This window comes from Dendropsophus ebraccatus, chromosome 15, assembly GCF_027789765.1.
Source record: "Dendropsophus ebraccatus isolate aDenEbr1 chromosome 15, aDenEbr1.pat, whole genome shotgun sequence".
Lineage (NCBI taxonomy): Eukaryota > Metazoa > Chordata > Amphibia > Anura > Hylidae > Dendropsophus > Dendropsophus ebraccatus.
Window position 1 is genome coordinate 75,240,116 of NC_091468.1, and position 26,642 is coordinate 75,266,757.

General features: G+C 48.0%; 1 pseudogene; it reads right to left on the reverse strand.

Annotated features, from left to right (window-relative positions):
* LOC138774041 (formin-2-like) overlaps positions 1 to 25,726 on the reverse strand; it is a 136,492-nt pseudogene extending 110,766 nt beyond the window's left edge.
* Positions 25,727 to 26,642: the final 916 nt, after the last annotated feature.

Here is a 26,642-nt window from a genome sequence, read left to right on the forward strand (position 1 = left end):
GACACTATGGAACCTTCTATATTCTTTACTGTAAGAGCAGTGACACTATGGAACTCTCTGTATTTTTTACTGTAAGAGCAGCGACACTATGGAACTCTCTATATTCTTTACTGTAAGAGCAGCGACACTATGGAACTCTCTATACTTTTTACTGTAAGAGCAGCGACACTATGGAACTCTCTGTATTTTTTACTGTAAGGGGGGGGGGGGGTGTTGTCAGGCATGGGGTGTCACCAGGAAATAAAAAGAGGAGAGAAGGGAAAACTAATGTTTTAAAGTTTATGGGTCTGAAAAAAAATCTTACCGAACTCTGAATGTGATACAAATAAAAAACTCTTACAGGAAGAAGAAAAAATTAGACTACAAATTAGATACTAATGCACAAGGACCTGCCGGTCTAAATGACCGCACAGACTTAAATATGTTTATGCAAACTTATTGTTTGTCGTTACTATGCATAATCATGTGAAACTTTGTGTTTTTAACCAATTTTGATTATGTTTACTATGATCTATATGGGAGGTATTTAAACCTCAAGCACCTAGCGGCATCAGCGTCTGTAGAAGCGTGTCTATGTCATGCGAAACAGCTGTCACACTGCCCCATTGATTGCAACTAGTGTTTGCCTGCTCTTCTGCATGTCCAAGTATAGCGATTTTAAAAGGAATATAAATAAAGAATACGTTTTAACCTGTTTGGATTTGGTCTTGGTTATAGTGTCAGAAATCGGTTTCTTCTTTTCTTTTACAGCCGTTTTGGAGAAGAGATTTTCCAGCTCATTGACATCCACTTTGGGCTCGCTGACTACTTCCCAAACCAGAGGGCTTCCGAAATCTCTACAAATGAACAGCGCAAAAAATGTAAGTGCAAAAAATGTAAGTAACACACATTAATAATAGAGATGAGCGAGCCCAACGTGCCCAACCAAGAAGCAGAAAAACGGTTTGCGAGTTTCAGAACAAATTCGGGAAGATGGAGGTCACACATCTGCTGCCCAGATGTCCTTCTTCTGCCCAGCCATTGTCTTCCTTTATTCCCTCACAGTCACCAAAATCCTGCTCAGCCAATCAGACAGAGAGCGCCACAGGAGTGACAGCCCACTCAGCCAATCACTGTTTGAGACAGAGCACCACAAGAGTGACAGCCCACTCATCCAATCACTGACTGAGACAGAGAGCGCAACAAGAGTGACAGCTCACTCAGCCAATCACTGATTGAGACAGAGCGCCACAGGAGTGACAGCCCACTCAGTCAATCACTGATTGAGACAGAGCACCATAAGAGTGACAGCCCACTCATCCAATCACTGACTGAGACAGAGAGCCATAAGAGTGACAGCCCACTCAGCCAATCACTGACTGAGAAAGAGAGCGCAACAAGAGTGACAGCTCACTCAGCCAATCACTAATTGAGACAGAGCACCTCAAGAGCGACAGCCCGCTCAGCCAATCACTGGCCACAGCGCTGTCACATCTCATGCAGTGATTTGCTGAGGGGATACTGGTAGCGGGGAGGGGGGGGACAGGACCAAACACTGGGGCGTCGCAGACAGGTAAGTATAGATTAGCAATTTTTTTTTAACCACATTAACCCCTTGCCTCCGCAGCCTGTTAACCCCTCGCCACCGCAGCCCCTTTTGCCTCTGCAGCCTGTTACCTCCTCCTGCAGCCTGTTTGGTCTTAATGCCCGGGGCCTTTTTTTCAAATCTGACCCGTCTCTCTTTATGTAGTTATAACTCTGCGGTACTTTTAATTATCGCGGTTGTTCTGAGTTTTTTCGTGACATATTACTATTCATGTTTGTGGTATATTGTGGTTGATACACTGAGTAGTTTTTTGTAAAAAAAAAAAAAACTAATTTGCGCAAAAACGTGAAAAATTTACGTTTCTTTATATTCAAAATTCTCTAATAAAAATAGTCATGCCACCTAAACTAATTATTACTGCAACATCTACAACATGTCTACTTTATGGTGACGTCATTTGGTGAACGTCCTTTTACTTGTTACAATGTTAGAGGACTTAGATTTTTCAAATTTTCAGGAAAATTTAAAATTCTGATTTTATTACGAACCTGTTCAGTTTTGAAGTGGATTTGTATGGCTTGAATGTTAGTTACCCCCATAAATCCCTCCACTGTAAAAACTGCACACCTCAAAGTATTCAAAGTAACATTTCATAAGTTTGTTAACCCTTTAGGTGTTTTGTAGAAATCTAAGCAATTTGGAGGAGAAATTTAAAATAAAATTTTTTTTGGCAGATATTCTATTTTAATCAATTTTTTCCTATAACACAGCAAATACAAACTGAGAAATAGAACTCACTATTTATTCCTCTTATTCCAATGTTTCTAGAAATCCCCCATATGTGGCCGCAGTGCGTCACCTGACAACCACAGGCCGCAGACATGACAGAGACTTGGGGAATTTTCAGGCCTTTTTTAATTTCAGGGTTTTTTTTAGCCATTACACCATGTCACAGAGGCCTTGCGGTGCCAAAATATTTGTGTAAGACAAGTTGACGTTTCCATCGGTACCATTCTGGAGGACATGTGACACCGTGAAAATTTTTTATTTCATTTTTTATTTGGTGGTACAAATAAAAAAACACAATTTAGCAGCTGTTTTTTTATCTTTTTTTGTACGCCCTTTACTATACGTCACATATGACATGTTATTGTTATCCGTCAGCTCGGTAGGATTACAGTGATATCCATGTTATATAGCGGTTACTATACATTACATATGACATGTTATTGTTATCCGTAAGGTCCTTATAACGCTGTTATCCTTTGCTCTATTCCCTCTGTATAACACTGTTATCCTGTGCTCTATTCCCTCTGTATAACGCTGTTATCCTGTGCTCTATTCCCTCTGTATAACGCTGTTATCCTGTGCTCTATTCCCTCTGTATAACACTGTTATCCTCTGCTCTATTCCCTCTGTATAACGCTGTTATCCTGTGCTCTATTCCCTCCTTATAACGCTGTTATCCTGTGCTCTATTCCCTCCTTATAACGCTGTTATCCTGTGCTCTATTCCCTCCTTATAACGCTGTTATCCTGTGCTCTATTCCCTCTGTATAACGCTGTTATGCTTTGCTCTATTCCCTCTGTATAACGCTGTTATCCTGTGCTCTATTCCCTCTGTATAACGCTGTTATCCTGTGCTCTATTCCCTCTGTATAACGCTGTTATCCTGTGCTCTATTCCCTCTGTATAACGCTGTTATCCTGTGCTCTATTCCCTCTGTATAACGCTGTTATCCTTTGCTCTATTCCCTCCTTATAACACTGTTATCCTTTGCTCTATTCCCTCCTTATAACGCTGTTATCCTGTGCTCTATTCCCTCCTTATAACGCTGTTATCCTGTGCTCTATTCCCTCTGTATAACGCTGTTATGCTTTGCTCTATTCCCTCTGTATAACGCTGTTATCCTGTGCTCTATTCCCTCTGTATAACGCTGTTATCCTGTGCTCTATTCCCTCTGTATAACGCTGTTATCCTGTGCTCTATTCCCTCTGTATAACGCTGTTATCCTGTGCTCTATTCCCTCTGTATAACGCTGTTATCCTGTGCTCTATTCCCTCTGTATAACGCTGTTATCCTTTGCTCTATTCCCTCCTTATAACGCTGTTATCCTTTGCTCTATTCCCTCTGTATAACGCTGTTATGCTTTGCTCTATTCCCTCTGTATAACGCTGTTATCCTGTGCTCTATTCCCTCTGTATAACACTGTTATCCTTTGCTCTATTCCCTCTGTATAACGCTGTTATCCGTTGCTCTATTCCCTCTGTATAACGCGGTTTTCCTTTGCTCTATTCCCTCTGTATAACGCTGTTATCCTTTGCTCTATTCCCCTCTGTATAACGCTGTTATCCTTTGCTCTATTCCCTCCTTATAACACTGTTAACTGTAACGGCGGCCATGCGTTCCAGTCACCGTGCGTTCATTCACCGCCGTTAGTTCTTCAGGTTAAGCTGCATGTTCCTTTGCAAGTAGTGTAGATCTGGCCACTAGAGGTGGTGTGTGCACAACTGCTCTGTGCCTTAATTATTCTGCACCTGTGGCTTGTAAGGAAGCTTCCTGCACATGTGCTCCGCCTGAGCGCCAAGGTCCTTTGGTCCTGCAGAGGTGTTTGTGCATTTGCTCTGCAAAAGTTTTCCTGTGATTCCTGCCCTGGTTCCTGTTACCGTGTTCCTGTCCTGTTCCTGTGTTACCGCTCTTGTGTCCTCGTTCCCTGGAGTTCCTGTTGTTTTATCCTGCACTCCCAGTTGCTTCCAGCATAGCTGCCTCCTGTGTGTGAGCCTGATCCAAGCCGTTGTTTGTTGCTGCATCCATTCCTGCATCTGGTTGTACTCCTTGTGTGAACTGCACCTATGTCTTCATCCTCAGCATCTGTCACCTGGATCAATTACTTTCATCAGGTGTGTCCTGTGTGTGCAGTATTGTCTGTACTGTCAGTTTGGCAACACGGGTTGTCCCACCCTTGCCATCTGGTCTGTCACGTGCTTTGTCTATCTCAGGAGGTAGCGACCTGGCGTATCCTCTGGAAAAGTCTAGCTCCACCCTCAGGAGTATCTTGTGAAGAACAGAGGATACACTTAGATGGACACGTGACACAGTGGGCTCAAGTCCGCTGATCCTGACAGTACGCTCAGGCCATGAGCTCCGCTGGTCAGCCTGATCCTGCTATGGAGGAAGGGAGGACGCAGTTGAAGCGCCAGAGTGACAGACAAGACGTTCTCATGCAGTGTCTGAATACCATCTCCTCTCGTCTGGATACCTTGTCAGCCCCTGTTCAGACAGTACAGAATCCTCCTCCAGTACATGAGCTTTCCGATCCTGGAGCAACACCTGCCCTGCTGTCTTTGCCATCTCGTTATGATGGTGATCCAGTCCAGTGCCGTGGTTTTCTGAATCAGTGTTTCATACACTTCAAGCTCCACGACATGGATTTACCACCGAGCGCTCCAGGGTGCCCTTCATTATCTCCCTGCTCTCCGGTAAGGCCCTGGCATGGGCAAATCCCATTTGGGAACATGGAGGTTCGGAGACATCTAGTATCCAGCTTTTCCTGGCCCAGTTCCGGTCCGTATTTGAGGAGCCTGGTCGAACAACATCTGCAGCCTCAGCTTTGCTTCGGTTTCACCAGGGAGCCAAGGGATCCAGTTCCGTACCCTGGTGGCCGAGCACCCGTGGAACGAGGAGGCACAACTGGCAGTCTTCTGGGAAGGGATAGCTGACAGGATAAAGGAAGAGCTGGCAGGCCGTGAAAGACCTATCATCCTGAATGACTTGGTTTCTCTGGCAACCCGGATTGATATGCGATTTCGGGAACATTCTTAAGAGGTTTCCCACTTCAGAAGACCGCCCAGTCTAGCACCCACATTCCAAAGACCGATCCTTACACCAGTGGCTCCTCCTGCAGAGGAACCCATGCAGCTGGGGCGTTGCAAGATTTCTCCATAGGAATGTCAGCAACGTCTGGTGGAACATCTGTCTGTACTGTGGAGGGAAGGGGAACGTGGTCCGGTCTTGTCCCATGAAGTCGGGAAACGCCAATGTCTAGGACAGGTAGGAGAGGCGGTCCTAGACAAGCAAAATTCTCTCCCAAGTTGACTATGGCCGTCACCATCTCCGTGGAGGAAGTGGCATTTTCCGTCTCGGCCTTCCTGGACATTGGTGCCACCTGTAACGTCGTACGGCAGGACTTAGTCCTACAACACCACCTACCAGTGACCAGGCTGGAGAGGCCACTGAATGTCATTTCAGCGAACGGCTCACTATTGTCAGATCCCCTAATTTATGCCACCAAACCTCTCAAGCTGCAAATTGGAGTCCTGCACTGTAAGGAGATCATCTTTTATGTCCTGCCTGTTGCAGTGGATCCTGTTTTTGGGACTGCCCTGGTGCCGTCTGCATGCACCATTAATAGACTGGAAGTCCGGAGACATCCTGCAGTGGGGACCATCGTGCCAGTCTTCTTGTCTAACCACGGTCCATCTGGCTAATGTCCCACCAGTTCCAGAGGGTCTTTTTGGGCTTCTGTCGCAGTACACCAATTTCGCTGACGTCTTCAGCAAGAAGGAGGCTGAGGTTCTATCTCTGCTTAGGCCATACGACTGCCAAATTGACCTACTCCCTGGAACAACACTGCCTCGTGGTCGGATATATCCTCTCTCGCTCCCAGAGACACGGGCGATATTAAGGAAAATCCGGAGAAAGGATTCATCCGGAAATCTTCATCACTGGCTGGGGCGGGGTTCTACTTTGTCAAAAAGGATGGCTCACTGCGCCCCTGTATAGATTATCGGGGATTAAATAAAACTGTATACGGGGAGTGCAGATCTTTACCAAGTTAGACCTATGTGGTGCCTACAACAATATCCGAATTCGGCAGGGGGACGAATGGAAGACGGCATTATACAACAGCGATGGGCATTATGAGTACCTAGTAATGCCTTTTGGCCTCTGTAACCAGGGCCGCTTCTGCCATGAGGCGGAATGAGTATTCCGCCTCAGGCGGCACATTCTGGGGTCCCTTTAGGGGCGGCAACTTCTGCCCTGTCATCTGACTCCCGCCGCCCGCTCAGGTGTCCCCCTTTTCGCATCCCTAGAAGCTTCGGCTCTGCAGCTTCTAGGGATGCACTGCCGCCAGACTCGGGGCCCTCGGTGACAGGAGAAGACGCCGCCACTCACACTGTAATCCTCTCTCCTGTACTGTACGGCATCCGCTGGGTGATAGGCCCCTCCCCCAGGCCAGGTCACAATGCTGTACAACAGAGAGCGTGTATGGCACTGTGACCTGGCCTGGGGAAGGGGCCTGTGTGGCGTCTTCTCCTGTCACCGAGGGAAAGGAGAAGCGGTGGATGGTGAGGAGGGGAGAAGGTGGGGGCCCTCAGGTTTTGCCGGGACTGTCCTGATTCTGACGAGACAGCCCCGGCAAAACCATGTCCCGGGAAGCTCCGCCCCCTGCCGCGGGAAGCCCCGCCCCCTGCCGAGCGCGAGTGATGTCACCCATGCAGAGCGGGAGAGGAGTCCCTGGAAGACTAGAGGGTCCATACTGGTGAGGTGAGTATGGCTTTTTTTGTTTTAAATACAGATGAAGGGGCTAGTGGTATGATGATCAAGGCACAGGAGGAGGATGAAGGGAGAAGTAGTATGATGATGAAAGGGCAGAAGGATGAGAGGGGTAGTAGTATGATGATGAAAGGGCAGAAGGATGAGAGGGGTAGTAGTATGATGATGAAAGGGCAGAAGGATGAGAGGGGTAGTAGTATGATGATGAAAGGGCAGAAGGATGAGAGGGGTAGTAGTATGATGATGAAAGGGCAGAAGGATAAGAGGGGTAGTAGTATGATGATGAAAGGGCAGAAGGATGAGAGGGGTAGTTGTAGTATGATGATGGAAGGGCAGGAGGATGATAAAGTGGGTCGTAGTATGATGATGGAGGGTCTGGAGGATAAAGGTGGGGGTAGTAGTATGATGATAGGGCAGGAGGATGAAGGGGGGAGTAGTATGATGATGGAGGATGAAGGGGGGAGTAGTATGATGATGGAGGATGAAGGGGGGAGTAGTATGATGATATGGGTAAGGTGGTCTCTGAGGCTAACAGTATTATTGAGGGTCTGAAGCTGGCAGTATTAGGCAGTCTGAGGCCTATACTATTTGGGGGTCTCTAACACTTGGCTCCCCATATGTCACCACCATTAAGACTGGCACTTATACATGCTCCCCTGCAGCCGCCGCTGCAGTATCATGTTACTTCTTTGAGCGGAGAGCGGCGGCTGCGGAGGAGCGCGCACTCTCCCATAGACGGGCTATGGGACAGTGAGACAGGCGGGATCCTGCGGCGGAGAGTTCCACCGCGGAATTCCACCTGTTTTACTCAGTGTGAACATACCCTTAGTGTATGCACTTCTGTTATATATAGTTCTGTATGCACTGTTGGTATGTAGTTATATATGCAATGTTCACTGCTGGTATATAGTTGTGTTTGCGGGGGAAGGGGCGCAGTTTCAATTTTCGCCTCAGGCAGCATAGAACCTAGAATCGGCCCTGTCTGTAACGCACCAGCCATCTTCCAAGAGTTTGTGAATTACATCTTCTGGGACCTGCTTTAAACCTGCGTTGTAGTCTACTTGGAGGACATTGTGATCTTTTCCCCAGATATCAGCTCCCACCGCAGACATCTTTGCCTGGACTTGCAGCGCCTTCAGAAGAACTGTCTATACGCAAAACTGGAGAAGTGCGTTTTTGAGAAGCCATCTTTACCTTTCCTAGGGTTTATAATATCTGATCTGGGCCTGAAGATGGATCCTGAAAAAGTGTCTGTGGTCTTGAATTGGCCACGCCCAAAGGGGCTCCGTGCTATTCAAAGATTTTTCGGTTTTGCTAACTTTTACAGGAAGTTTATTCCTAATTTTTCTACTTTAGTGTTTCCCATCTCTGCCCTGACCAAGAAGAGGGTGAATGCCAAGAATTGGACACCCCAGGATGACACCACCTTTTCTCGTCTGAAGGAGGCCTTTGCTGCTGCTCCAGTTTTATATCATCCAGACGTCTCCCAGCAGTTCTCCATAGAGGTGGATGCCTCATCCATTGGGGTTGGGGCTGTTCCCAGGCAGAATTCCCAGGGCAAGATGGTAAGCTGTAGGTTCTTTTCCAAGCTATTTTCACCCGCAGAGAGAAATTAAACCATCTGAGATTGGGAGTTACTTGCTATCAAGCTGGCCCTGGAGGAATGGAGGTACCTGCTGGACGGGGCGAGGTATCTGGTAATAATTTATAATGACCATAAAACTTAACCTACCTCCAGACTGCTCATTGCCTGAACCCCCACCAAACTCGCTGGGCCTTGTTCTTCTCGTTTCGACTTCGAGCTTTACTATGGAGCTGCAGAGAAGAACACTCAAGCAGACTGTCCCGTTCTTTTGATGTTTCCGACAGAGAGCAGAAGCTTCAGCACATCATAGAGCCATCTCGGATTGTCACAGCCGCGCCGGTCCAGGTAAAGGATATTCCACCTGGAAAGACATTTGTACCATGTCCTAAGAGAAAGCAGGTTCTTGCCTGGGGACACAATTCCAAATTCGTCGCAAGACTCTTGAGCTCATCTCCAGGCAATCACAAGATGCAGGATTACGTCTCAGCATGTTTAGTTTGTGCACATAACAAGACCCCTCGAGCCAAACCTTCTGGTCTCCTCCTTCTACTACCTGTTCTAGAAACTCCCTGGCAACATCTTGGGATGGACTTTATTACCGACCTGCCTCCTTCTGCCAGTTACACTGTGGTCTGGGTAGTGGTAGATTGTTTTTCTAAGATGGCGCACTTCATCCCTTTGCCTGGCCTCCCGTCTGCTGTCAAGCTTGTCCATCTTTTTATTTAGCATGTCTTCCGGTTGCACGGTCTACCATCTCACATCGTATCTGACCGTGGCATTCAGTCCACGGCAAGATTCTGGAGAGCACTTTGTAAACTCTTGGAGGTGAAGCTGGACTTTTCATCGGAGTATTATCCACAAACCAACAGCCAGGTAGAACGAGTAAACCAGGAGTTGGAGGGATACCTTCGCCACTTCACTTCTGCCCAACAGGACAATTGGACAGGGTTACTTCCATGGGCAGAGTTCTGCTATAACAATCGTGTAAGTGAGTTATCAAGAGCCTCTCCATTTCAAATTGTCTTTGGTCATCATTTGCGGGTTCCGCTACCTGTGCCAGCTGTGTCCTGGATTTTCTGCAGATCTGGCATAGGACTAAAGACATTCTAGCCAAATCCACAGCTCGCATGAAGAGGAACGCAGACGTCAAGAAGAGGTCTTCACCCCAATCTGAGCCAAGAGACAAGGTTTGGCTTTCATCTCGGAATATTTGGTTACGTGTGCCATTATACAAGTTTTCTCCACGTTTTTTTTTTTTGAATTCTCAATTTTATTAAAGTTTTCAAATTTTTTAAGAAAAAATAACTAATCCAGGCATACCCAAATGGGCAAGACAAAACAATCATGACAAGCTAGTTACAAACATAGAAGGAACATCCATCAACGGCAAACATTTATGCGAAAATGAACAAGTGCACTTCACAACCTTGTGAAAGCATCAAAGGAGGAGTGGGCTGTCACTTGGTCAAAGAGCAAGAAGGAGCACCTACAAGAAAAAGAAAAGAAGAGAGAGGAAAAGGAGGGGGAGGAATGGGACAGGGGAGGGGGGGGGGAGAGAAAAAGGGGGGGAGGGGAAGGAAGGGCTGGGATGTCCGCACCTCACTGAGCCAGAAGAGTCCGGTATTCAGCCATCTCCGTGAATTGGTCCCAGTAAAACCATGTCCGGAAAAACTTGGAGTTATGGTCGTGTAGTTGTGCAGTAAGGTCTTCCATATGCTTAATATCCTCAACCTTGCGGACCCACATAGCTATGCTGGGGGGATCGGGTCGGCGCCAGAGAGCCGGGATGCACGCACGCGCTGCATTAATCAGATGTCGGAGGACAGAGCGCCGGTAAGACTTGAGGGGGATATCTGAAATATGCAGGAGAAAGAGCGCCGGGGAAAAAGGGAGCTGACGGTCAGTGAATGTGGAGGAGATGCGCCACACTTCCGTCCAGAAAGGAACCAATTTAGGACAGCTCCAAAACGTATGTATAAGGGTGCCTTCCCCACCACAGTTTCTCCAGCACAACGGGGAGACCTCTGGAAAAATTCGGTGGAGGCGGGTAGGGACTCGGTACCAGCGCGAGAGCAATTTATAACCCGCTTCCTGTAGGCGTGAGGAGATGGAGCAGGAATGTGTGCACGTGAGAATTCTGTCGACCTGGGCCGCAGAAATAGAAATATCTAGATCTCTCTCCCAGGCCTCGAAAAATGGAGGAGGTGGTTCTTCTGGTGGAGAGCCCAACATAGTGTATAGGAGGGAGAGTGAGTGGCGGAGGGGGCCGAAGCCCAGGCAGAGCGCTTCGAAGGGCGTGCGGGAGCGGGCAAAGCCAGAGGGGTTCAGGAGAGAGCAAAGGAAGTGATGGAGTTGCAGCGCCCTCCAGAACCCCAAAGGGGCTGGGTCTGAAAGGTCCTTAAGGTCGGACAGGGACAGCCAAGTCGGACCTTGGAGAAAAGCGGTAGCTCGGAAGACAGGGTCCTCCTTGCTGATCGGGAAAGAGGGGTGGCCCAGGACGGGGAAGAGAGGGGAAGGGTGGGGCGCTAAAAAACCCTTGGAGAGGTGTTTGTGACACAGCTTCAGTGTAGGGGTGATAGTGGGGTGGGGACCGGCAAAGCGAGAGGAGGCAGGCATCCACGGAGCCGCCAGTAGGGAGATTGGAGAGATTGACATTTCCAATCCTACCCATAATTTAGTGGGCGCATGACTGTGCCAATCTAACACCCGAGAAAGATGGGCAGCAACATAGTAATGGTAAAGGTTAGGGAGACCGAGACCAACGGTACAGAATTGATTTAGCTAGACGGGGTTGTTTATGTGCCCAGATGAATTTCGTGAGGAGCGTAGAGAACTGTTGAAAGTAGGACAGGGGCACCGTCACAGGGAGGGCTTGAAAGAGGTATAACAAGCGTGGAAGAATATTCATTTTGAAGATTGAGCATTGCCCAAACCAGGTGAAGGTGCCCCTGTGCCACCTGAGCAAGTCTGCTTCAATACGTTTAAGCATCGGTGGGAAGTTAGCCTTAAAGAGGTCAGACGCCGTGGGTGTCAATTGGACTCCCAGGTATGTTAGAGAGGAACGAGACCAGCGGAAAGGGAACGAGAATTCCAGGGAGGTAGCAACGGAGTGAGGAAGAGAGAGGTTAAGTGCTTCAGATTTTTGTAAGTAAATTTTATAGTTGGAGAGAGTTTGGTAGCGGGAGAGCTCCGAGAGAAGGCTAGGAAGAGAGACAAGAGGTTGGGTAAGAAAGAACAAAAGATCGTCTGCATAAGCCGCAACTGTGTGGACCACCGGCCCCACCCGAACCCCGGTAATGTTTGTATTGTTTCTCACGTGCCGGAGTAAAGGTTTGAGGGTCAGGATAAATATAATGGGGGAGAGAGGGCAACCTTGACGTGTTCCATTCGCTATAGGGTATTGGGGGGAAAGAAGGCCGTTGACCGAGACCTGGGCCGTGGGGTGAGAATACAGGGAGCCTATCCACTCCAGCATATTAGGGCCAAGACCCAAATGTCTGAGTGTGGCGAAGAGAAACGGCCAACTGACTCAATCAAAGGCCTTCTCTGCGTCTGTGGATAGGAGCATGGTGGGGAGGCCTGAGGAGTGGACATGATGAATGACGTTGATCGCCCTAGTCGTGTTATCCCGAGCCTCTCGGGTGGGCATAAAGCCCACCTGATCGAGGTGGATAAGGGGTTGGAGTAAAGGGGTAAGACGGGCGGCTAAGATTTTTGCAAAGAATTTAAGGTCTAGGTTCAATAAGGAGATAGGGCGATAATTCTGGCATTGAGAGGGGTCCTTGCCTTCTTTGGGGATAACAGAGATATGGGCACGCAGAGATTCCGGGGGGAGGGTGGAGCCGGTGGAGACAGAGTTGTATGCAGACAGAAAGTGATCTCGAAGGAGGGGGCCAAACGATTTGTAATAGGGCAGCGTAAGGCCATCAGGGCCCGGTGCTTTGCCTGAGGGCGAGGATTTCACCGCCCAATCCCATTCCGTAGCAGTGAAAGCAAAGAGATGCTCTCCTCTGGCAGGGAGGGAAGGCCGGAGTCACGCAGGTAAGAAGAAATGGAAGAGTGAAGAAGGTCGGCACCACCCGGGTTAGACGTGGAGGGGAGCCCATAAAGATTCGTGTAATAGGAACGAAAGGAGTCTGCAATTTGGGAGGAAAGCGACAATCGTGTGCGGTTGGCGGAGGAGACTTAGGGGAAAAAGAAACGAGCCCTCTGCAGCCTTAATGCCCGAGCTAGGGTCTTGCCGGGTTTATTGCCAAACTCAAAATAGGGGCGACGGCAGCGTGCTAGAGAGGCCTTGGCATTGGTAAGTGTGAGGTCTCGTAGCTTACCCCGTAAGACCGCCAGTTCTGCACCTGTGGAGAGAGCTAGTGTCCTTTTATGTTGTTTATCAAGATCAGCGATTTGCGAGAGCAAAGACAGGATCTTGGCAGAACGCTCCTTCTTGAGCCGCACGGCTAGCTTAATAAAGGTACCTCGGATGTAACATTTATGGGCTTCCCATACCACCGAAGGTGAGGAGTCGGGAGTGACATTAGTAGCAAAATAGCTGGTTAAATCCGAGGTGACTTCCGCTAGGACCGTAGGGTCTCTCAGCAGGGAGTCGCTAAGACGCCAACGCCAAGACCGGGGTTGAGGAGGAGCAAGGGAGAAAGAAAAGGAAATGAGCGCGTGGTCAGAGAATGAGATAGGGTCAATGAAAGCTGCAAGCACTTTATCCAGATGCGTGTGGGAGATAAATAGATAGTCAATACGGGAGTACAGATTGTGCGGGTGGGAGAAGAAGGTGTAATCCCTGTCACGGGGGTGGTGGAGCCTCCACACGTCCATTAGCTGATAAGAATATAAAGTGCACTTGGCGCATCGTAAGCAGGAAAAAGAGAGAGAAGAGTGCCCCGAAGAAGAGTCAAGTAGGGGGTCCAAGGCCATATTGAAGTCACCACCAAGAACAACCATACCCTCCAGAAAGGCTTCAGCTTTCGCCAAGCAACATTCTAAGAAGGCCGTTTGGCCGGTGTTGGGAAGGTAAACCGTGCCGAAGGTACAGAGCGTCCCAGCCATTCTACCTTTTACAAATAGGAACCGACCCTCTGAGTCCGACATCTGATTCAGCAGTTCCCACGGAGAGGAGCGAGCAATTAAGATGGAAACTCCTTTGGTTTTGGAGTCTGAGGAGCAGCTGTGAAAGACATCTGGAAAATTACGATCGGACAGACGCTGCACTTGATCTTTCCGGAAATGGGTTTCCTGGATAAAGGCCACCGAAGCACGCTTAGCCCATAAGAGGCGCAGTAAGGAGGACCATTTCTCCGGTAAGTTCAGGCCTTGCACATTTAAAGAGACACAATGGATAGCAGACATGGCTCAGTGAGGAACGGACAGAAGAATAAGAGAAGGAACTAACAGGGGAGAAGAAAAGAGGTGGAGGTGGGGGGGGTGAAAAGGAGAAAGAGACAGAACAGGGAAGGAAAAAGGGGAGGGGATTGGGTAACAAAGACCCAGTCACGAGGATAAGCAGGAGCCACAAGGCAACCTGCCCAGAGCCTGTGTGGGGAAGACCACGCGGGGGAGCGTGGAAGAACAGACCAGAGGTCACAACTCAAGCATCCAGCACCTGAGGGAATCCCACTCAGAAGGAGGACGTAAAGGAGACCTAGAATCTCGGCATCCGGGCAGCCTGGTCCAGGTAAACAGTGGAACAGCCACCCTGGGTGACTGAGGACCCATGGACAGGTAAAGGAAAGGTGTCGTGAGGCTGCAATGAAAACAGGGAAGGGGAGAGGAAGAAAGAGAAAAAAAAAAAGGGGTAAGAAAGAGCAAGGAGAGTCTCGTGGGCGGTACAGGGTGCCCAACGATAGGCTGGTAGGCTTTAACGGTAGAATGCCATATACCTGAGAGAGCTGCATGGAGACTAAACAAATAACATAAAACTGTACAAATCAGAGTAGCGCAGTCATAGCGCGTCAATGAATATACCACATATACCCTCTGGTGGGATTTAGTGACACAGTAAGGTCCCTCCATGTCAGGATTCCACTATATGGGGGGTGGGAAAGACATGCAACAAGAGGGAGTGGGAAGAGGGGGGAGGGGGATACCAGGAACTGTAACAGGTAACACAACATATAGATGGGTTAAAGAAAAATATAACTGTAACCGTAGAACTGTGCTAAGCAAAAACAGACAGATCGCAGTGTTGCAGTGAGCAAAGTGCAACAGCGCCCTCTGGTGAACGCTTAATGGTACAGCAGGAGCACTGCACTCTGCCATACCAGACTGGAGGTTGGTCAGGGGGAAAACAGCTTACAGGCAGAGAGGGAGGGATGGGGGGGAATCGGGGCAGACATATGGGTGGTTGGCAAAAGGCGAAAGGGGGGGTGGAGGGAGAGGGCGACAAACGGGGGGAAGGGGAAGGAGGGGGGGAAGGGGAAGGAGGGGGGGAAGGGGAAGGAGGGGGGGAAGGGGGACAGGCAATATCAGGCGTTCTTTAAGTGTCAGATAAGACTGTCCTGTAGCCAGGGTGCCATCAGCTGGGTAACGGGGGGGATTGGGGCACAAGGGCACATGTAGGTTCCGCACGTGGGCATAAGTAAGGGGAAGCTCACGTGTCCTGATGTCCCGGCTCATGAAGGGGGGGTCCAGGCACAGTACCCACTCTCCCCCAGTGCAAGGGTTATGGGGTAGTCTCCAAGGCAGAGCTGTGACCTTCACAGTCCCACCGGCGATCACTGAGGGAGAGGAGCCGGGCAGGGGTCAGCACGGCGGGGAGATCGGGATCGTTGCTGCTCGCTGGAAGAGGAGCGGCGCGTGGGAGCAGGTCTGGCAGCAGGCGCCGGCAGCACAGGGGCAGTCCAGTCAGGGATCCGCAGGTCGGGAAGATCCAGTAACTTGTAGGCTTCCGTAAAGTCCCCGGGAGTGCGGACAATGCAAACGGCTCGTCTCACGCTGAGATGAAAAGGGTATCCCCAAGGGTATGAGACTCCCTCTTGTCGGATCGCATCCAAGAGAGGACGTAGAAGGCGCCTCATGGCCAATGTGCGCCGGGACAGGTCGGGGAGCAGAGTGATGTCAGCTCCATGGTAGTCCAGGGCACCCAGCTCCCATGCACGTTGCAGCAGGGTCTCCTTCTGCTGGTAGTAGTGGACCCGGCACAGAACGTCTCGGGGACGGTTGCGGTCCTGAGTGCGAGGTCCAACTACACGATGGGTCCTGTCCAGCTCTATGTGTGTGTCTTCCGGGTCCCCCAAATATTGATTAAAGATGGACTTGACTGTGTCCACCAGGCAGTCCGCCTCTATATCCTCCGGGAGGCCGCGTATTTTAACGTTATTTCGGCGCCCTCTATTTTCTAGGTCGTCTACATGCAGTCATGGGCTTCCACCCGGGGGACAACAGTGGTAACCACCTTATCCAAGTCAGACTGCCAGGACTCCAATGTGGAGATGGAAGAGTTAATGGCAGCCACCGCTCTTTTCAGCTCTGACATGTCTTGTGTATGGCGTTCTTCCATGCGGGACAACTGTGCTGTGAGCTCAGCACGTGTAGGGAGAGCCTGCAACAGGCTTTTTACCTCAGTCAGTAGAGCGGTCGGGGCTAAGGCGGTCAGCGGGTCCCCGTCGGAAGACACGGGGGGAGACGGATCGGGTGTCCCTTGGGTCCGGAGGAGCTCCGGGAGCGGCTGGCTGAGTTCAGGAAAGGCGGAGGAGGATTTCTGCGCGGCTTTCCTGGTGTTAGGCGCGGCGGCCATCTTGGTGCTGCACGCGGCGGCGGACAGGAAAGTCTGCAGGGGACGGGCAAAACGGGCGATAGAGCCCCGGGGAGACACCTGCAAGGTTACGGGAGTCTTCTTAGCTCTATAGGGCATCCCGATATGAGGTGGGAGAGGGTCTGGATCCAGTTAGTGAGGAGCACTGCCCGGAGCCGAGAGAAAGCACGTCTTCACTCGGCCATGTTCAAACCACGCCCCCCTTCTCCACGTTTCCTAGGTCCCTTTGTGGTGCTAGGATCAATCCTGTCACCTACAAGTTAAAGTTACCACCCACCTTGTGGATCCCTAATTCCTTTCATGTATCTCTCTTAGGGTGCGTGTACACTGAGCAATTCTCGCGGAATTCCGCCCGAATTCCGCCATAAATAGCGGGCGGAATCCGCGTGGAATTCCGCCCGTGTAAATGCAACATTGCTCCTTCCATAGAGAACAATGGGATTTCCGACTGCCCGTGCACACAGAGTAAATTTCCGTCCGGAATTCCGCGCAGAATCCGCATTCCGCCCAAAGAATGTACATGTCAATTCTTTGGGCGGATTCCGCTAGAGGAATCCTATAGAAGTCAATGAGGTTTGAATTCTGCTGGTAATTCCGCTTGCATTCCGCTTGATTTCCGCGCGGATTCCGCTCAAATTCTGCCAGAGCAGAATAGGCGAGGAATTTCAAGCAGAAATCTTTCAGCTACAATTCCTCGAGAATTGCTCAGTGTGCAAGGGCCCTTGGGTTAGGTTCACACTATGTAACTGTGCGGCTGTATTTTTTATGCGGCTGTAAATGTGCGGATGAAACTACGGCCGTGGGAAAAAATAGACATGCAGCTCAAAACATACGGTCATTTACTTGGAAATCTGGTTCAACTAAAAATAACAAATAAAATCTTAAGAAAGTGATGGAAACACCTCTGGATGCATCTGGGAAAGCAGGGAAACAGTTTACAGGAATCGCTATTACCGGGGTTTGCGATCCTCTGCACTAATGCCGATGTCTCTCATGGTTAATATATTAAAATAATAAAACACATTTTCGTTGTAATAAAGTCCCTTTCGTTGTTCAATAATTTAATTCTAACGAATCCATCATTTTGCAATTAAATATACTGTTAAAATAAATAGATATATAAATAAATGTATATTTATATATATATATATTTATTTTTTGACAGTATATTTAATTGCACAATGATGGATTCATTAGAATTAAATTATTGAACAACGGCACTGAATTTATTTCATCGAAAATGTGTTTTATTAATTAAATATTAATTAGTACAGGAAGCTCCATAAGCCGTTAATTCATATTGCCGGTAATAGAGCATTCCGTACTAATCATCACTTTACTGTAATGAAAACATCAAATGTTTCTTCTAATTCTGTTATCACAATAGCATTATTAGAAGAAACATTTAGAATTATATGTGCGCTCAGCTGATTGGCTGATCGGCTGAGCGCACATATAATGAGCCGGTCCGCAGTACAGTGACTTCATTGTGCTGCGGACCAGCGAAGAGGACACATCGGGGTGAGTATAGAGCTCTCCCCACCCCCTCCCCAGCACTGCACCCCTCCCAGCAAGGAAGGGGGGGTCAGTTAACCCCTTCCTTGCTGGGATGGGTGCAGTCTGACATCATTCTGGCCCCCAAGGGGTTAAGGGGGATGCAATACATCCTCCCTTAACCCCTTGGGGGTCAGACTGTAAGCAGCGATCTGTAAAGATGCTGCATACTGCAAGGAGCACAACACCGCTCACAATGATGGGTGTTGTGCTCCTGTTTGTGTGTTTTTTGTGTGTTTCTCCCTTTTTGTTTTTCAGATATCGGTATCCTGGGGATTACGTCGGATTCCGTGGACTACGTCGATGACCAGCGTTTTTTTTTTTTTTTTTTTTTTTTTAATAAAATGGTCAATGAGGGGTGTGGGGGTGTTTTTATTTGAATAAAAAATTTTTTTTACTTGTGTCTTGTCTTTATTTCTTTACTTTATAGACTTAGTAGTGGAAGTCGTCTAATAGACGGAATCCATTACTAAGTTGGGGCCTAGTGTTAGCCGGTATAAAATGGCTAACACTAACCCCCTATTATTACCCCAGTACCCAATGCCACCAGGGGTACTGGGAAGAGCCGGGTGCCAGTGGTCCCGGAGCGTCAAAATTGGCGCTCCTGGACCGGGCGGCAGCAGGCTGGTAAGATTTAGGCTGGGGAGGGCCTAAACCAATGGCTCTTCCCACCCTGGTGTTACCAGGCTGCTGTCGTTTGGTTTTTAACCCGGCTGGTTATAAAAATAGGGGGGACACTATGCGTTTTTTTTAATTATTTATTTATTTTAAAAAAACCCGCATAGGGTCCCCCCTATTTTTATAACCAGCTGGGTTAAAAACCAAACGACAGCAGCCTGGTAACACCATAGTGGGAAGAGCCATTGGTTTAGGCCCTCCCCAGCCTAAATCTTACCAGCCTGCTGCCGCCCGGTCCAGGAGCACCAATTTTGACGCTCCGGGACCACTGGCACCCGGCTCTTCCCAGTACCCCTGGTGGCATTGGGTACTGGGGTAATAATAGGGGGTTAGTGTTAGCCATTTTATACCGGCTAACACTAGGCCCCAACTTAGTAATGGATTCCGTCTATTAGACGGCTTCCACTACTAAGTCTATAAAGTAAAGAAATAAAGACAAGACACAAGTAAAAAAAATTTTTTATTCAAATAAAAACACCCCCACACCCCTCATTGACCATTTTATAAAAAAACAAAACAAAAAAAAACGCTGGTCATCGACGTAGTCCACGGAATCCGACGTAATCCCCAGGATACCGATATCTGAAAAACAAAAAGGGAGAAACACACAAAAAACACACAAACAGGAGCACAACACCCATCATTGTGAGCGGTGTTGTGATCCTTACAGTATGCAGCATCTTTACAGATCGCTGCTTACAGTCTGGCCCCCAAGGGGTTAAGGGAGGATGTATTGCATCCCCCTTAACCCCCTGGGGGCCAGACTGATAGCAGACTGCACCCATCCCAGCAAGGAAGGGGTTAACTGACCCCCCCTTCCTTGCTGGGAGGGGTGCAGTGCTGGGGAGGGGGTGGGGAGAGCTCTATACTCACCCCGATGTTGTCTCTTCGCTGGTCCGCAGCACAATGAAGTCACTATGCTGCGGACCCGCTAATTATATGTGCGCTGAGCCAATCAGCCAATCAGCTGAGCACACATATAATTCTAAGTGTTTCTTCTAATAATGCTATTGTGATAACAGAATTAGAAGAAACATTTGATGTTTTCATTAAAGTAAAGTGATGATTAGTACAGAACGATCTATTACCGGCAATATGAATTAACGGCTTATGGAGCTTCCTGTACTAATTAATATTTAATTAATAAAACACATTTTCGATTAAATAAATTCAGTTTCGTTGTTCAATAATTTAATTCTAACGAATCCATCATTGTGCAATTAAATATACTGTCAAAAAATAAATATATATATAAATATACATTTATTTATATATATATTTATTTTAACAGTATATTTAATTGCACAATGATGGATTCGTTAGAATTAAATTATTGAACAACGAAAGGGACTTTATTACAAAGAAAATGTGTTTTATTAATTTAATATATTAACTATTAGAGGCATCGGCATTCGGCATCATTGCCGGCTATTTTTGAAGTACTCCGTACGGACCGCCTGTCAATCCACGGCCGCGTTTCCTGCCGCAAACAATGGTCTTGTTCATTTTTTACGGGTCCGTTCACGATAGGGCCGTAGATTCATACATAGTGTGCACTGTACAGCCGTATATCGTATACTTTCCAGCGTACGCATGAACCACCAAAAATACCGCCGCACAATTACCATAGTCTGAACCTGGCCTACAGCTGCATGTTCCTCTGCAAGTAATATAGATCTAGCCACTAGAGGGGGCGTGTGCACACTGCTCTGTGCCTTAATTATTCTGCACCTGTGGTTAGCCATTATTCTGCACATGTGCTCTGCCTGAGTGTCAAGGTCCTTTGGTCCTGCAGAGGTGTTTGTGCATTTGCTCTGCAAAAGTGTTCCTGTGATTCCTGCCCTGGTTACCGTGTTCCTATCCTGTTCCTGTGTTACCTGTTCCCTGGAGTTTCTGTTGTTTGTTCCTGCACTCCCACTTGCTTCCAGCATAGCTGCCTCCTGTGTGTGAGCCTGATCCAAACAGTGTTTGCTCCTGCTTCCATTCTTGCACCTGGTTATCCGCCTTGTGTGAACTGCACCTGTGTCTTCGTCCTAAGCATCTGTCACCTGCATCAATTACTTTCATCCGGTGTGTCCTGTGTGTGCAGTATTGTCTGTACTGTCAGGTTGTCCCACCCTTGCCATCTGGTCTGTCACGTGCTTTGTCTATCTCAGGAGGTAGCGACCTGGCGTATCCTCTGGGAAAGTCGAGCTCCACCCTCAGGAGTATCTTGTGAACAGAGGATACACTTAGGGTCCATTTACACAGAAAGATTATCTGCCAAAGATTTCAAGCCAAAGCCAGAAATGCATTTGAAAGAGGGAAAATCTCAGGCTTTCCTGTATGACCTGATCTCTGTTTATAGTCCATTCCTGGCTGTTCCTTCAAATCTTTGGCAGATAATCTGTCCCTCTGTATAACGCTGTTATCCTGTGCTCTATTCCCTCTGTATAACGCTGTTATCCTGTGCTCTATTCCCCTCTGTATAACGCTGTTATCATGTGCTCTATTCCCCTCTGTATAACACTGTTATCCTGTGCTCTATTCCCTCTGTATAACGCTGTTATCCTTTGCTCTATTCCCTCTGTATAACGCTGTTATCCTGTGCTCTATTCCCTCCTTATAACGCTGTTATCCTGTGCTCTATTCCCTCTGTATAACGCTGTTATCCTGTGCTCTATTCCCTCTGTATAACGCTGTTATCCTGTGCTCTATTCCCTCTGTATAACGCTGTTATCCTGTGCTCTATTCCCTCTGTATAACGCTGTTATCCTTTGCTCTATTCCCTCTGTATAACGCTGTTATCCTGTGCTCTATTCCCTCTGTATAACGCTGTTATCCTGTGCTCTATTCCCTCTGTATAACGCTGTTATCCTTTGCTCTATTCCCTCTGTATAACGCTGTTATCCTGTGCTCTATTCCCTCTGTATAACGCTGTTATCCTGTGCTCTATTCCCTCTGTATAACACTGTTATCCTGTGCTCTATTCCCTCTATATAACACTGTTATCCTTTGCTCTATTCCCCTCTGTATAACGCTGTTATCCTTTGCTCTATTCCCTCTGTATAACACTGTTATCCTTTGCTCTATTCCCTCTATATAACGCTGTTATCCTGTGCTCTATTCCCTATATATATGGGGCTGTGTGAGGGGTCAGTGTTTGCGCTATGATCTGTTATTTATGTTTATTTTTTATGTATGAAATGGGGGCGATTTAAACTTTTATTATGGGGTGGGATTTTTTTTTTTTTAGTTAAATTGTCTTTTTTTTTTTTTACACTCTTATTTGAAGTCCCCCTGGTCCAGCTTTTTCTACGGTAGCCTCACCAAACAGACCAAGGGAATGCCTAACCCTCACCATCTGTGTAAAGGCTGGAAATAATGCTAGTGCTGCCTCTCACCTGTCTCCTAGGCTCGATCTACCAATAAAGCAGCTACAAAATACAGAACTGTGCAGCTTATAGTCACTATTGTGAAAATTGCCTCCCCAACAACTGGGGGCGTCATGGGCACCTCACCAACAACGATTGGGCACCTCACCAACAACTAGGGGTGCATCACCAGCTACTAGGCATTATCTCACCAACACCCAGGGGGGGTGCCTCACCATACAACTATTGGTCACCTCTACAACAACTATTGGGCGCCTCACCAACAACTAGATGGTATCTCAGTAATATGCCTAAAAACAATTATTTTTCTGGTGGGGCCTAGAGCATGTGTGCCCTGGGCCTGCAGCGCCTCACTCTCTGTTTTTCTTTCTACTCTTCAGGCTGCAGGCCTAGGGTTAGGATGCATCCGCCTCGCTACTTTGTAACCCCATCTTGCATCTGGAATAAAACTTGTTTTTAGGCATAACACGGACCCGAGGAACGGAAGGTGAAGGCTAGAAAACGATACCAGCGGTCTGGGGTGGGTGGCGTCTAGTACAGATTTGCTTGTTGTTGCCAACCAGGATGTGCCACCAAATAGCTGTAGTCCACGACTGCTGATGAGGTTGTGAGCCCGCTCTGTACTCCCTTAGGGCTGCCATGACACACAGGTTCTTCGTGGGTCCTTAAAGGGGTTGTCCGGCGATAAAAAATTATTCACAGAATAACACACATTACAAAGTTATACAACTTTGTAATGTATGTTATGTCTGTGAATGGCCCCCTTCCCCGTGTCCCACCACCCCCACCCGTGTACCCGGAAGTGTGGTGCGCTATACATACCTGTCACGTGCCGACCACGGTCTCCGATCCTCAGCAGTGACGTCTTCGGGCGGCCAGGGGATCTTCCCGAGTGCTGGCCGCCCTCTGCAGCGTCATCCGAAGCTCAGCCGCGATTGGCTGAGCATAACTGTAACTCCAGACAAGAGTGACAGCCAGATCACTAGCCACGGCGCTGCCCCTCTCAGTCAGTGAGTGGCTGAGTGGGCTGGAGGCGACTGGAGACACCACAGATGCAGAGGAGGACACCCGGGGAGTGTGGACAGGTGAGTATACCATTATTTTGTTGCTTTTTTATGTGCATCCGCCATGTTTAACAAATTTTAAAACAAAGCTGGCGAAAATTCACTTTTTAACAAAGCGAAATTTTGCAGCCTTTGTTGCGATTGCAGCTTCACTCGTCCCTAAGGATTACCACAACATAAAATAAAAAGTCTACCACACAAATTAAAAAAAAAAATCTTAAAACTATCACTTAGATATCAATTTTAGGCCATGTTCCCACAGCGGGGCCGGTGTCAGAGAAGATCATCCCGGCTGGTACTGATGATCTTCATTGCCACTGAATTTGGTTGCGCCCGCATCTGAATTCCCCGCTGCTCACAATGGAGCAGAGCTCCATTGTGGGTACTGACAGGTTTTCTTCGGCCGTCGCTAGGGATCCCGGCCGGAGTGTATACTATGTGTATGTATATATGTACTAAGTGCATACACTCCGGCCAGGATTCCATAGAAGGCAGCACTACGTAAGTTCCGTAGTAATTACGGCCGTTGTTGCAAATCGGCAACAACGGCCATGATTATTACACATCTTACGTAGTGTGAACATAGCCTTAAAGTGCACACCCCGGGGCAGCTGTCTGTGGATGGATACCCCGGGGCAGCTGTCTGTGGATGGGTGCCTGGCTTTGGGATTTCCCTTGTCGTGTTGTAGTACTCACAACAGAGTTAAACTTTGACGCTATAGGGGCCACCCTGGTGTACCCCTATTTGTGGTCCAACACTCACAACCGAGTGGGACATAAGGGGCTACGGATCAGGGTGGACTGGTGATCTCACCACTAGGGGGCGCCCTTAGCAACAGGTTTCCTGCCCAGGAAGGCTATCTGGCTCTTCCCGTGTTTCGAGACTTGTGACTGAGACTCCAGGGACCCTTTTTTGCATACTGGGAGGAATTGACAGAACACAGACAGCAGACATACACGCTTATGTTTAGAGGATTACCTTTTTCCATGCAATTCAATTCTCGTCCAGTAAAGAGGTTTCATGGGTCTCGTCGGCTCAATTGCGGCTTTCCTGTTATCTTTGTCTTGACTTAGTCCTATAGTAAATAATCCAGCTGGCAGAGGAGGTGGTAGATGTGTCTGAGGGTGAGCAAAGCCAGCAGGAGGATGAAATAAAGATGGAGGTAGATTTGGTGGTGGTAGCGGAGGAGGTGGTGGAACTGCAATATTATGTGCCAGAGGTGCCGATAGAATTGCTGCAGTACCTGGTAGTGGAGGAGGGGGAGGAGGAATCTGAAAGGTACCTGGTGAGGAGGTTGCTGGTGGTGGTGGAGGAATCTGAAAGGTACCTGGTGAGGAGTTCGCTGGTGGTGGTGGTGGTGGTGGAGGAGGAGGAATCTTAAAGGTACCTGGTGAGTTCACTGGTGGTGGTGGTGGTGGTGGAGGAGGAATCTGAAAGGTACCTGGGGAGGAGTTCGCTGGTGGTGGTGGTGGTGGAGGAGGAGGAATCTTAAAGGTACCTGGTGAGGATGTCGCTGGTAGTGGTGGAGGAGGAGGAATCTGAAAGGTACCTGGTGAGGGTGTCGCTGGTGGTAGTGGAGGAGGGGGAGGTGGAAAGGCTGTGGTAACTGGAAGTGGTGGTGGAGGAGGAGGAGGAATACCACTGATAATAGGCAGTGGAGATGGCAATGGAAGAGAAGGAAAACCTGGTAATGATGGTAGTGGAGGTGGTGGAGGAGGAAATACAGAAGTACATGGAAGCACTGGTGGGGAAGGAATTGCAATAAAAGATGACAGTAGAGGGGGAGGCGGTGGAGGAGGAGGGGGTATCGCAGTAATAGAGTGCACTAAACATGGCGGAGCAATTAATGATGTTGCACTGTTTATAACGTGTTGTGGAAAATCACATGGCAAAGGCGGAGGGGGAGGGATGGCTGCTTGATGTAATGGCGCTGGCAGAGGTACTAAGGAATTATTTGGTTGTTGTAGATGAGATAAATCAGGTACGAGAATGCTCGGTGGTAATGGTGGGGCCGGAGCTGAAGGTAAAGGTGCTATCTTCGAGGGAGCGCTATGTCTTAAAGAGTTTGTTTGTTGGCCATTGGGCTGAGAGTTGCCAGAAAAGGAAGACGTAGTAACTGGAGCATGAGTCCCGGGATCTTGAATGTTTTTAGAAGGACGTGGGCCTGGAATGTCCGTGCACGTAGTGGGTGAGGAAAGAATTAAAGAGGCATCAGTTCTACAACAATGCAAGAAAGTCGAAACCTTATTGTCTTCAGACAAATGATCACAGTGTAAAGAAGGGCTAGAAGAGGTCATCCGATGCCCGGGAGCCACGTCACGGCCTGAAGGAGGATTCAAACATTCAAACGGGACAGACTGCTGCTGTGAACGTCCCAAACAATCATCACATTGTAGTAGCGTCTCTGCTCCCAACAAAGGGCCGTCCTGTGGGAACCACTCTGCAGACGGCGAGGTCTGCACCCCTCTGCCCTCCACCATACTCTTCAGCGACATACTTTCAGTACATTCGGAGATTTGATCTGGCATTGGGGCGGCGTTCGGCTGAAGGTATCGCTGCTCATGTTCAGCCAGTTTCGCCATCAGATCTTGGATTGTCCGTTCCAGCTGCTGGATTATATTTATGGGATCTTCCTGGGAAAGAAAATGAAATTAACGCTAAAGACTTTCATTGTAAAAAATAAAAACTATTTAGAATGGTACAAAAGCTTGAAGTGGCAATTAAATATTTGATTTAAAGGGGAACTCCAACTTTTTTTTTCTAATAAACTAATACCAGAAAGGTATATAGAATTGTAAATTACTGTCCAGAGCAGGAGTGGTTTTCTATGGGGAGTCGCTGCTGCTCTGGGCAGTTCTTGACATGGACAGAGGTGGCAGCAGAGAGAACTGTGTCAGACTGGAGAGAATACACCACTTCCTGCAGGACATACAGCAGCTGATAAGTACTGGAAGGCTTGAGATTTTTTAATAGACGTAAATTACAAATCTCTGGCACTTTTATGGCAGCAGTTCATTTGAAAGAAAAATTTTTTTTTGTGTACAACCCCTTTAATGTAATAATACACTCCATTGAAGAATGGGAACTTGGCCGGCCGTGCGCACACAGTACAGAGTAATGGCCGTAACTTATAGGGTCATTCATGTAATAAACACCCTTATCACTTATCTCCTGCTTTTGCAAAAAAAGTCATTTTTCCACCTGTTACGGCTGGATTGTGGTATCATTTTACTGTGTGTGAACATAGCCTTATTTCTTAAGTGATGTCGGTGCAGTCCTTGCTCTCTCTCTATATATACAGTGGTGTGTTGGATTAGGAGCTTAATTCGTTCTGGGACGGCGCTTGTAATCCAAATCCACTCTTACATCAAAGCAAATTCCCCCATAAGAAATCACTGATCTGCAGACAATTGGTTCCACACCCCAAATATACTGATTATTATTCTGAATAACATGTAGAAGAGATGAAACAATGAGAAGCAGCTGAATCTGTGATATATAAGTTACTGTACAGTATAGCAATCAGCATGTGATGTATAATGTA